Source organism: Delphinus delphis, chromosome 5 (genome assembly GCF_949987515.2).
Source record: "Delphinus delphis chromosome 5, mDelDel1.2, whole genome shotgun sequence".
NCBI classification, from domain to species: Eukaryota; Metazoa; Chordata; class Mammalia; order Artiodactyla; family Delphinidae; genus Delphinus; species Delphinus delphis.
Window position 1 is genome coordinate 63,652,778 of NC_082687.1, and position 13,027 is coordinate 63,665,804.

The following is a 13,027-nucleotide window of genomic DNA, read 5'->3' on the forward strand; positions in this document are numbered from 1 at the left end:
TAATACTGTGCCTGGCACAGAGTAGATGCTCAATAATAATGGCTAATGCATGGAGCTTATACAAGCACTGCTCTAACTGCTTTACACTCATTCATTCCTCACAACAGTCCTGTGACAGTGATAACACTAGAACCTCCAGCTCAGAGAGGAAGAAATGAGGCACAGAGAAGATACAGGACTCACTAAGGTCACAGGGACAACGTGAGGCTTTACCAGGGCTTGAACCCAAGCAGTCCAGCTTGAGAGTCTGTATTCTCCATCACTATCCTGTCCTTATATTAATAAGCAGAGCTATTGTTTGCACTAAAAGGAGGCAAGGGGGTTATTAAAATACTTGCACTAAAAGGAGGCAAGGGGGTTATTAAAATACATCACCAGAATGGCTAGACAACCAAACTTGAGAGAATGGCTACAGGTCAGAGCTGGATCCTGGGGAAGGTGCAGGAGGGAGTGGTCCCAGGCAAGGGGCAGAGGTAAATTGCTGTGGCATGTGCTAAGGAGGCTCAGGGCAGTGTCTTTAAACAATTCATAGAGAGATGTCAACATCTTAACTTTCCAGTATGGCAGGATAGGTGTTTGCCAGCAAACTGTCAGAACTGGTTATCTCTTACCAGTGTTCTCTAATCAACCCGTGCACAAAACAAACAATGACTTTCTAAGGACATTCTCAGTGTTGAATACTATACTGTTTTTTAAAATGTATTTTATTTATTATGAATACCATGCTTAAATTATTAAGAAAAAAAGATTTGACATAACTTGTAGTAAAAAACTCTTTGAAAATAAAATCATTAAGACCGGATAAATAAGAAACATCGTAAATATTTTATACCTGAAAACCTAACCTAAGAATATACAATGAAACTGAGCACTAAATTTGGCTCTGAGACTCTCAGCAGCCAATGTGAAATGAGAAATAGGATGAATTTCCTAGTATTGATTATGAAAACAGGCCTAAATGCTTCTATCCTTATGCTTAGAATTGATGGGTACAGGACACAAAGGTGGCACTTTGATATGAAAACAAGAAGCCTCAATTTATATCCTTGCTCATAAAGAAGGCCATATCACGTGCTATTTCATGTAAGTATCATATAATCAAAGCGAAGCATACCTTACTAGATATACTTCGGCCCAGTAAAAAGCTAGTCACCGTTTTAAAGTAAATGACTAAAGAGAAAAGCAAGGAAAAGGTGTGTTCGGTAGCTCAGGAGAGGAGAATGTGATATGAGTTGGCCCCTTGCTTCTTGTTGGCCTGCCTAAGAGGAACATGCTCATCTGGGTGGCATCTTGAATTACCTTAAGCAAGATAATGTGCATGTCATTGATTTCCCTCCACTCAAGGATAGGGCCAGCCAATTATACGCAATCTTTCCTCACCAGAGAAATAACTGAGAACTTTGCAAATACTAGAGGGCATCATGGTGCCTACTGACCTTCCTGGGGAGGCAACCACACAAGATGCCTGGGATTCTTTCCTGCAGACCTTCCTTGAATTAAGGGTAAAATTTGCTATTGCCGTTTATTGGCATAAGACCAGACCAAAGTATTTTGGGGGCCTGTTTCTAATAGAATCTGTGATTAAGAAGATTACAGTTTTCTAGGATTAGAAGGAACACCTTCCATATCTTTTTCATTATTATCATATGACCTGAATTTCTCAGATCTCACCACCCAGCAAATGCAAAAGAGATTGCACTGGGATGCCCACCTGCTGACTCAGGGCTTCATATTCCAAAGTTTCCCCTTAAGATTTCTGGGACTCTCCAGGGGGTGTTTTACAAACACTAATAACAAGCCTGCTCTCAGTAGGTATCTGCTAGGCATCCTTGTTTGCTGGGCATCTGCTAACTCCTGCCTTTCCTGCTGCCCCTCTTATGACTGCAGAGCAAAGGGGAAAGTGGGCATTTGGCTTCTGGGAAGAGAAGAAAAGGATGTGGTCATGAAAATCTACCCCTGGGCTTGCACAGGACAAAGTTTTAGTTCATAAAATGGTGGATATCTGGGTCTACTCCTCATTTGTTATTTCACCTTGCAAAGGTCACCTTGGTTCTTTTGGCTTCAATTTCCTCTACTAAAAATGGCAAGAATTGGGCTTCCCTGGTGGCACAGTGGTTGAGAGTCAGCCTGCCGATACAGGGGACACGGGTTCGTGCCCCGGTGCGGGAAGGATCCCACATGCCGCGGAGCGGCTGGGCCCGTGAGCCATGGCCGCTGAGCCTGCACATCCGGAGCCTGTGTTCCGCAACGGGAGAGGCCACGACAGTGAGAGGCCCGCGTACCGCAAAAAAAAAAAAAAAAAAAAAAGGCAAGAATTCTCACATCTTACAAAGATGTAGTAGGAACTGGCTATTTAATGATTGGATGGTATTTTAAAAACATCAAGTGCAAGGTAAGTGCTAGGTTAGAAAAGCCAAAGACTTGTGGCTTCCCTAATGAGGCAGCGGGATGTGCCTGTTTTATTTTCTTTTTGCTTTAGACGTCCAAAGGAAATAAAATTTAAAATGTCTGCCTAATACTGAGAGAGAAAAATCTCAAATCCCCCAAATCAATAAATTGCTCTTTAAGCCTCCTTAAATGAACTAGGTTGTTGTATAGGTGAGACCCAGGTTACAAGGAGGATAAAGTCTTGAAAAATGCTATGCAATATGAAGTTGCATAACTAGGGGCATTAGGACGATAGAAAATTTGGGAGGGAATGAGACCCCATAAGCAATATTTGATCATTGCGTTTTAACAAAAAGGACATTTAATCCTAATATACTCTAATGACATTAAAAGCCTTAATGAAAACCTTTACTTAAAATTTAAAGAAGGTGTTTAGGAGATACAAGAGAATGGCCAGGGCCATGGAAAGGGGAAGATAGATATAATATTTGAAAATTTTACTTGGGATTGGGCCCTGCTCTTCCATTCATACTTTCAGAAACCACGTCAAAAAAAGCTCCTTCTTTCAAAAAATGAGAGACATGTTATGGGTTGAGTTGTGTCCCCCCCCAAATTCATATGTTAAAGTCCTATCCCCCAGTACCTCGGAATGCGACCTTATACGTTAACAGGGTCATTGCAGATGAAATTAGTTAAGATGAAGTCTTACTGGAGTAGGGTGAGTCCCTAATCCAATATGACTGGTGTCCTTATAAAAAGGGGAAATTTGGGGGCTTCCCTGGTGGCGCAGTGGTTGAGAGTCCGCCTGCCGATGCAGGGGACACGGGTTCGTGCCCCGGTCCGGGAAGATCCCACATGCCGCGGAATGGCTGGGCCCGTGAGCCATGGCCGCTGAGCCAGCGCGTCCGGAGCCTGTGCTCCGCAATGGGAGAGGCCACAGCGGTGAGAGGCCCGCGTACCGCAAAAAAAAAAAAGGGGGGGGAAATTTGGACAAGATACATGCACTCAGGGAGAATACCATGTGAAGATGAAGGCAGAGGTTGGAGCAATGCTTCTCCAAAACAAGGAGTAGCAAAGATTACCAGCAAACCATCAGAAGCTAGGGGAGAGGCATGGAATGGTTCTTCTGTTATAGCCCTCAGGGAAAATCAACTTTGCCAAGACCTTAATCTCAGATTTTTAGCCTCTAGAACTGTGAGACAATACATTTCTGTTGTTAGAGCCACTCAGTTTGTGGTACTTTGTTATGGCAGCCCTAGCAAATATAGCACATTACACCCAATTGTTCTACCCTAAACAGTCATAAGTAATGTGGAGAAGAAGAGACTAAAGGTAGTTAATGTAAGCTTCTTCAATACTTATTCCACTAATATAGAGATTTATTTGCACTAACATTATTTTCTTAAAATACAAAAACTGCTTTTAAAGGCTATGATCATCAGTTATTTATACCTTATGGCATATTATATTTTCCAAAGATGGTCACAATATCTCCCAGCCCACATTGCTCTTCGAGAGCCTTGCCATTTCTCCACTGAGGAGTAAGTTTAATTCCTCCTTGAATCCAGGTGGGTTTGTGACTCACTTGTAAGCCATGGAATGTGGCAGAAGAGATGCTGCGTGACTTCTGAGGCCATGTCATGAAATTTGATGTGGCTGCTGTCTTGGAAGCAGAAATACTTGCACTGGAGCAGTTTTAATTGTCCTGAGCCTGCCATGTTGTGAGGAGGAAGCACAAACCAGTTCTTTTGAAGAGAGCACATAGAGAGGCCCCGAGACTGTATGAAGAAAGAGAGAGATACCCAGCAAGACTGCAGCTCCTCTAGCCCCTCTGCTGTTCCAGCTCCAGCCGCTATCTGATTGCAGCCACATGAGGGATCCCAGACCAGAATCTCCCCACCAAGCCCTCCCTGAATTCCTGACCACAGAAACTGGGGAATGTAATAAAATAATTGCGGTTGATTTAAGTCGCTGAGCTTTGGGGTGATTTATTATGCTGTTAATGGGCATGCCTTAATGTGCTACTCTGATAATCCAATTTCTAATTTTTTTTTTTTTTTGCGGTACACGGGCCCCTCACTGTTGTGGCCTCTCCCGTTGCGGAGCACAGGCTCCGGACGCGCAGGCTCAGCGGCCATGGCTCACGGGCCCAGCCGCTCCGCAGCATGTGGGATCTTCCCAGACCGGGGCACGAACCCGTGTCCCCTGCATCGGCAGGCGGACTCTCAACCACTGCGCCACCAGGGAAACTCAAGTTTCTTGACTTTTAAACTAACTGTTCCGGAATTTAATTTTCTTTAGAAAAGAGTGGGAAGCACAGGAGAAAAGATGATCTGGTAACCTAGAAACATCTACATTGCAGATTTCCCCAGAATCTGGTGGGCCATTTTGTGTGCCCCCAAAGCCAGCAATGTCGCTGTCCTTGGCATTCTGCCCCTTCGTTACTTTAGAACGTAAATGTGAAGGAGGTACTGTAGGCTTTGAAACCGCCGGTCACACTAAATGTTTATGTAAATCAGTAAATTCCTGATTGGAGAGCCCTTTTTTCTCTCTATTCCCAGAGGTGTCCTAATTATGCAAAATTGTGCCATCAGTTGCCTTGGACACAAACTAGTTTGTTATCACTGCCAGAGTCTCGCATGTTGAATTTTCCAACGTTTGAAGACTTCTATTTTCAGTCAGAACCTGGCACTAATTCTAATGATTCTTACTTCATTTGCGATGGGGGTGAGAGGCCTGGGGTGGTGAAGATGTTTGCACTTTGAATAGTCCCCTGCCCTTGGCATCTTCCTAATAAGAGGTCCCTCCTGTCGTCAGCACTGACAGAGCTCTGCTCAATTAATGAAGGACCATTTCCCCCAGTCTTTTCCTTCCTTTCAGAAAAAGCCTGGATCCCTTTGACACCTTCATGTTCCAAATACTCCCTATCAGCCTGTGGCTTGTTTTCTATGGTGTCTTTGATTAAGGCCTTCTTTTATCTGGGCATTTGAATAATAATCCCCTCCGCCTCTCTTTTGTTATCTGAGTTCTTGCTCCGATGCTTCTGGTCTCCAAGACAGCCCTCAGCCATCACTGCCAGGGATTAAGATGCTTGTGAAATCCACCCTTGTGCTGCAAATGCCTTGCAAGGGTGTCCTTTGAAAACATTGACTTCTTTTCCTTTTTCAGCCCTGAAACAGTACTTACTGGGAGACAGTCATTCAGGAAAAAAAAAAAAAAAAAGAACAAAAGAACATGACTATTAGTTTAGAATCTTTGCAGACGATAGTCAAGGGGCAGCAAAGAAACTGAAAAGGCTTCATAATCCCTTATTTGTGACTCCCAAGTAGTAGCTCTAAAAGTGACTTCTGCAAGCAGGCATCTGCTTCTGCCATCACTTAATCAGATAATCATAGGGCTGGGAGAGCCCTTAATCCACCCTTCTGCATTAGCCAGGGCCTGCAAGGCTTTCTGAAGATGGTTCCAGAATCTTCAAGTGCTGTCCTCACACCTACACTGGGAAAAGTACAAACACTTGGGGAGAGGAGACATCTACTCCTTCTTGGAACAGAGGCAGAAAGACATAATTTTTGTCACCCAATCCTCTTTTCTTCCTGAACAATCTATGGATGGATATCAACCCTAGTCCTCTAATACCATATATTGTTATCATTAGCCTCATTTCACCTATGGGGAAACTAAGGTTCAAAGAGTTTAAATTACTGGCTATGAAGTGAGAGAACTAGGATAGGGTGACCAACCATCCCAGTCTGCACAGGACTAGGGGGTTTTCTGGGACATGGGACTTTCAGTGCTAAAACCAGGACAGTTCTGGGAAAACCAGGAAGCTTGTTCACCCTAGGTTTGAACCAGATCTCCAAAGCCTTTCCTTTGAACCCTGGTACCACCCTGAATCATCCTCAGCCTGAGATCTGGCCCTGGGACAGATGGGGCATCCACTGGCAGCACCATGACGAATGCAGAGTTCATTTCCCTCTGAGTCAGAGAACAAAGTCAGGGGTGTGAGCTTTGGGAGATCAACTCAGGACAGCAGGCCCTCTTGCAGGCTCCTCAGAACCATTGGAAAGATGAATCCGGGAGCTGACTCTCCAGAGAGGTGAAAACCAGACACAAGGGTGCACCCCACTCTTTATGCAATGCGTCACATCACAAGACATTTTACAGGAGACCTCAAATCACTGCCCACTGCACTGCCAGGGCCTCATTACAGAGACCTCAGAGAAGGTCACAGAGGAGTCAGGGTTTTGCTGAAATGCATAGAGCAGAATTGCACTGAATTAGTTAACAAAATCAGACCACAGCATATTTTTGCCAAAAGCACAAATGAAGACCTTCAGACATTTTTTTCAGAGATGATCTACACTCCCTTCCCTCCTTCTTTCCCCACCTTTCCTGGGGTTTTCTCTCTCTCTCTCTTTTTAAAATAAATTTATTTATTTATTTATTTTTGGTTGCACTGGGTCTTTGTTGCTGTGCGGGCTTTCACTAATTGTGGCAAGTGGGGGCTACTCTTCGTTGTGGTGCACGGGCTTCTCATTGCAGTGGCTTCTCTTTGTTGTGGAGCACAGGCTCTAGGCACGCGGGCTTCAGTAGCTGTGGCTCACGGGCTCTAGAGAGCAGGCTCAGTAGTTGTGGTGCACGGGCTTAGTTTCTCCGCGGCATGTGGGATCTTCCCGGACCAGGGCTCGAACCCATGTCCCCTGCGTTAGCAGGTGGATTGTAAACCACTGCGCCACCAGGGAAGCCCAGGTCTGTAGCTTCTAATGAAAACGCTTCTCTCCCTTCAGCTGATCCACAATTTTAGCCCAAATTATTTTCAACCCTTTCTTTCTCCACTCTATAAAGCATGCAAATTGTTTTGTTCTGTCTTCAAACTTTATATATTTTTATTAGCTCAGTCCTGCTTTCTTCTTCCTCTGCTCCCAAGTAAAATCATTCACAGAAGTCAAGTGTCTTAAACAAACAGAGCTCAGAGCTGGGGGGACCCATGGGGAGGAGGTGGGGCTGCTCTTCGTCTCCTGCCTGGGGCTCTGTGAGTCGCTGTTAGAAGCGGCTATAAAGATCCCCCCCGTGCAACAGTCAGAACAAGGACTGTGTCTGGCTTTGACACCCAGTCAAGCGAGTTTTTACCTAAGGATTTTGTTTTTTTCACTCCTGCTCCCCACCCGCTGCTTTCTAAAAGCACAGGGCCCATCCCTGAAATTTCAGTAGTGGGTGTGGTAACACTCTTTCCTTACCCGTGTGTTAGGGGAGTACAAGCAGGCCGAGGTGGCCCCAACCTGCAACATCCTTCAATTATTCATGAAAGAGGAAGCCTCTCAGGTGAGGATCCACCGTCCCCCCACCACCCTGCCCCGCCCCTTGAGAATGGCACACACTGCTTCTCTTGCAGCTCCTGCCAGCGGTGTTCAGTCCTAGCGCTGAGGGAGTCATGGGCGAAGCCAGTCATCCATGGGTGAAGAGAGATGCCTCCCTCCACCCTCCTTCCACAGACCTCGGGGAGGCTCCACATTACCAAGGGCCTTCCCCTCCTCTGACCATTAGCATGAATGGGATTTCAAAGGAAAACAATGCTCATGCCCTCCCTGTTCATTAGACTCCGGGTGAAACGAAATGCAACGAGAAGAAAAGGCAGCATGGGCCACGCCAGAGGGAACCGCCTTGCCCAGGCCCACTCATTCATGGGCGCTGCTTATAGGCTGCAGCATCTTAACCCCCAATCATCAGCTGACTCAGGACTCCATGAGGACAACAGATGGGTTAGGTAAGGGGATGGAATCCACACTTAGAATGAAATACCCGCAGTTCACCGAGTGGATGACCTAATCATTACTAGGTATACAACAAACTACAACGAATAGAGTGTGATTATGTCATGACTTCCAGTCCCTCTTCACCAGGGAACTTGTGAAACCCACTGCCGGGAGTAGCCAATGGAAACACCTCCAACCCAGGCCAGCTGGCATCGTTTTCCAGATCCAGATTCTCTGTCGTCTCCTGATTCTCTTCTACTTCCCACACTGTTCTGCACCCCAGCCAGGCTGGACCAGGAAGGGCACTCTGGGAGTCAGAACTCCCACACCATCTGTAGAGAATTCTCAGTCTCTCTGTCTGCAAGTTCATACCTGGTGGGGCAGAACTTTCAGCAAGTATGCTTCTATATTCTGGTTACCCCTTTTCCCCATTTGCTTCTGTACAAGTCAGATTTTGACCCTTGGGAGGTTTGTATCCTTCACAGTGAATTTTCTTAAATGCCTTTGGTAGTTTTCTGCCCCTCAAGGAATGGCTTTTCTCTCTCTGCACCACTGCTTCGTTCCATATGTTCCATATTCGTAATGTGGCTCTCTGCACTTCAGGGATCTCTAGCTTTGGGCAAGAAGAGAACAGCTGTCCAGATATCACTGCCTTCTATGCGGCTCTACCAATCACCTCTGTTTGCTGTAGCACTTGGGGGTTTTAGGTTTAAATACTTTGTGCCCATCGTGTGTGGGCTCCACAAAGAAGACTAAGGAAAATCTGGCATCCTGTTTTAAGTATTAGCAGTAGCTACTAATTATTGATCATGTACTATGTTCTAGACACTATGCTAAGATAATTTACCTATATTATGTATAGTCCTTACAGCAAACCTGTGAGATAAGTGTCATTATTCCCATTTTACAGCTGGGGAAACTGAGTCTAAGAGAAGTTATACAATGTTCCCTGGATCACATGGATGGTAAATGGCAGGGGTGGGGCTTGAATCCAAGTCTAAATGATTCAGAAGCCCACATTCTTTCCTTTCCGCCATTCTTCCAGTCACTCAGCAAAAGCTTATTTTTTTTTTTTGCCAACCCCCAGACATTGCTATTTCCTTGTGGAGCGTAACATCTAGCTCACCTCATCCTTCATCCTAATTCTCTTGATCGTGACAATCGAGAAGAGAATTCCTGAAGCTTACCACAAGGAAAAGGTCTAGAACAGCGAAGAGAAGAAAGTACCTATCTGCAGGTATTAATTGGAAGTTTGTTAACCACCAGGAGAAAAAGAACTATGTGAGAATTACTGTATCAATCATATATTTCTAGTTCACACATCCCAGGCAGTAGCTGGAGCTCTGAGGCAGAGACAGATGCAAACATGTAGGATTATGTTATCCACCGAAATATAATAGACAGGAGGAGGAGCAGGAAAATGAACCTTAAACCCCTATAGCCTGTTTTGCAATCTTTTATAATTAGTTGCAGTATTAGACTTGACGTTTCTAAAACGTCAACAGCATCCTCAATCCTATTTGACACAGGAGAAGAGGAGAGGCTGATAGATGGTGTGCTATTCCTTGGATATGCAGAAAATCAGTGGTCATATAAAGACCTCAGATCTAAACCTATAGAAAAAAATCACTGTGGCCAGCTACTTCCCTTATTTGTGGGTTGATGAAATAGTTTGTGGTTTTTTTTTTTTATGGTACGTGGGCCTCTCACTGTTGTGGCCTCTCCCGTTGTGGAGCAAAGGCTCAGGAGGCGCAGGCTCAGCGGCCATGGCTCACGGGCCCAGCCGCTCCGCGGCATGTGGGATCTTCCCGGACCGGGGCACAAACCTGTGTCCCTTGCATCGGCAGGCAGACTCCCAACCACTGCGCCACCAGGGAAGCCCGATGAAATAGTTTTAATTTTGCTGAGAGCCAAAGCGTTTTCTCACTTAAAAAAAAAAAAAAAAAGCACACAGAAATTGAGAACTGATATTGTGAAACCCAATTTTTGAGACCAGGATTGGTGCCTAAGCACTAAAGATGTTTAGGTTATCATACTTTAAAGGATTTCTTGCATTGGCAGAACTGTTGGTAGCACTTCTCAACTACCTCCCTATTAACTGAACCCTGATTTTGTTTAGATATCAGGGAAATGTGTCTGGGGAATGTGGAACATTCTCCTGGGCCCATAAGATGAAGCTTGATCAGTGTGATTCATTTCCTCTTTGCAGATGATGGATTTAGCCAATGTGGTGGTCATTTGATCCACTTCTCAGTAAGGAGACATAACTGGAAACTGCTAAAGTCTTCTGGATAGATTTTCCTCTCTAACAGAGATACTAAGGAGAAGGCCCACATCCCTTCCTACCTGTCTTTGAATGTTCCTGTTTAAGGATGTAATGTACTGAGCTACTGCAGCAACATTGCCACCATGAGGAGAGGCAACACTGCCACACTGGGGGCTACAAAATGAAAGATAGAAAAAGCCTGGGTTCTTGGTGACCTCATTACACCACTGGACAACCTGAAACCACATACCTGCAGAGTTCTTAATTGATGTAAAACTGCTCTATGGTTTTAGCCACTTTTAGTTTCATATCCATGATACATGGATAAAGAGAAACAGCTTGAAGCCAATGCATTATACAAGAGCAAAAAAAATGTGTCTGAAGCAAGATGAGACTCTGCTGATGTCAGACCATCTGTCTGTTGGTTTGCACAGCCTTCAAAGGAATTTAGAAACTGAGTAAATAGCACATATTTATTGAGCAAACCCTTACCATGTGCCATACACTGTGCTGGGTGCTGGGGTTACAAGAGTGGACAAGTAGGCAAGGTCATTAAGGTCATGGAAATCACATTCTGGGAGACCGATGATAAACAGGTAAGCACAGAAGAATAGGTGAAAACATTCTTAGGCAAGTTTCAAAATATTTCTTCAAATCAGTCCTGAGTATAAACCTAGACACTGGAACCAGATAGATCTGGATTCAAATTCTACCCTTTGCTGTGACCTTGGGAAAGTCATTTAATTTTTCTGAGTATCAGTTCCCTCATCTGTAAAACAAACTCATAGGGTTGTGAGGATTAAATAAGCAATAAGAAGCTAACTCATAGAGTTATGAGGATTAAATAAGCAAACTCTGTAAAGTGTTTTACACAGAACCTGGCGCGTAGTCAGTTTCTCTAGATTCTAGATCACCATTATCATTGTCATCCTCACCGTCATTGTCATAATAATTTGTGCCAGGCACTGTGGGTGTCAAGAGATGAACAAGACATAGACCCTGCATTCAGGAAGTCTGGGAGGCAAGAATCCAGATTTGGAAGTCAAAGTTAGGCAATGAATTAGGCAGAAACAAAAGAATTCCTCTGGTAACCAGGGTTGGGGTAGGCTAAGACCCCTGTCTCTGCTTTTCTCCCACACATGTTTTATAACCATTATTCCCTTTTCCAAGAGAGAAAGAAATATTCTGAATGATTGCTGCTGTTCTTTCACATACAGCTGCTGTTCCCAAGAGAATCAAGTGGGCCTTTTCTAGCTCCAGTGAAGTGAAAAATATAGGATGTGTATATCTGGGTGGCACTTAGCAGTTTGTGCTGTGTACCAGCAAACACACACAGATATTCCCATAAATGATCTCACCAAACCCTCTCTCTCTTCCTTCATCCTCTTAAAATCAAACCCACTTAATGTGTTTAGTGTCGTGCAATTGACTGTTGACTGCTGTATCTAGCTGTAAAATCCAGATAAACACTGACTAACCGGGTCCCCACGCCCACACACATACACTCACCCTTAGGAGCACTTCCTTTGATGGTCATACAAGCCACTGAACACTTACCCTGAGAGTGCATCTTCCCACAGCCTTGCTCACACACTGGCTTTTTATTTGAGCTCTCTTGGGGAATCTTGCAACTCTCAGATAGGAATTTCATTAACAAAGGAAGGGGAGGGGCAATTGGGAGGGAAGTCCAGATGCAGAGGGAAAGAAATTAAAATTGCTTTCTAAGGGGACCTAAAATTGTATCATGCTAGCCTGATCCTCCCTTATAACTATTATTTGTATGTTCTGTGCCTGGGAAAAAAAAAAACAACTTTTCATTGATTGGGCAGTTGTCCAGGCTCTTAGCTTGGCATCCAGCCCGCAGAGCTGTGAAATCATCCTCACCAAGCCTACGTTTTGAAATGAGGCAACATCTAACTGGAAGCCCACTCAAAATAAGGAGCACAGCGCAAGGGTCCAGGGTCCGGTGTTTCTTCCTTCTCTTAGCCGCACATCTTTCATCTGATCTTGCTGAAGAGATCGACTCGGCTAAGAAAGAGATCAGGGACAAGAAGCAGTGCCGAGAAAGTTCCATGAGATGCTCAGAACTCTCCACCTGAATACTAAACCTGAATAACCAGGAGAGATGGAACTCTCAGGTGTTCTCCTCCTGCCCATGCTGCAGGTTTTTCAGGTCCCCGCTTAAGTGTGCACTCACAGGCATAAATAAACGTGCTACCCACAGCCTGCGTCAGCCAGCCTCGCTATTTAAGCAGGCTGGCTTCAGCCAATTTAGCTTCCAAATCCAGGGCTTGCCATTGCCACCTCCACGTAAGTAACTTTCAGAGGTTTGTTTTCATGCAGGGGAATGAACTTCTATAGAGATTGGACTGAAATGCTGTCATGACCATGTTTGCTATTCTGATGGGAAAAGGTAGAGGTGAAAGGGAGAATGGAAGTTAAGAGCCGGCCCCAAGCGGGGAGCCAGAGAATGCTGTGGGGTGTGAGGCATCAGAAGCTTGAGAACCTGCGTGGGGTGGAGGTGGATTTGGAGCTGGGGGGAGTCCGTGTTGGCCTTTGGGCCAGCAGGTGAGATGTCTTTCTTGCTCTCTCCTATCTGAAAGACACAGTGAAACCAGCG

General features: G+C 44.9%; 1 protein-coding gene across 1 annotated transcript in view; it reads left to right on the forward strand.

Moving 5' to 3' along the window:
- Nucleotides 1-12,366: 12,366 nt before the first annotated feature.
- Nucleotides 12,367-13,027, forward strand: part of HOPX (HOP homeobox) — a 30,871-nt gene continuing 30,210 nt past the window's right edge. Inside the window, exon 1 of the mRNA XM_060012471.1 lies at nt 12,367-12,717. The gene's annotated coding sequence lies outside the window, so the exon portion shown is untranslated. The remainder of the gene's footprint in view (nt 12,718-13,027) is intronic.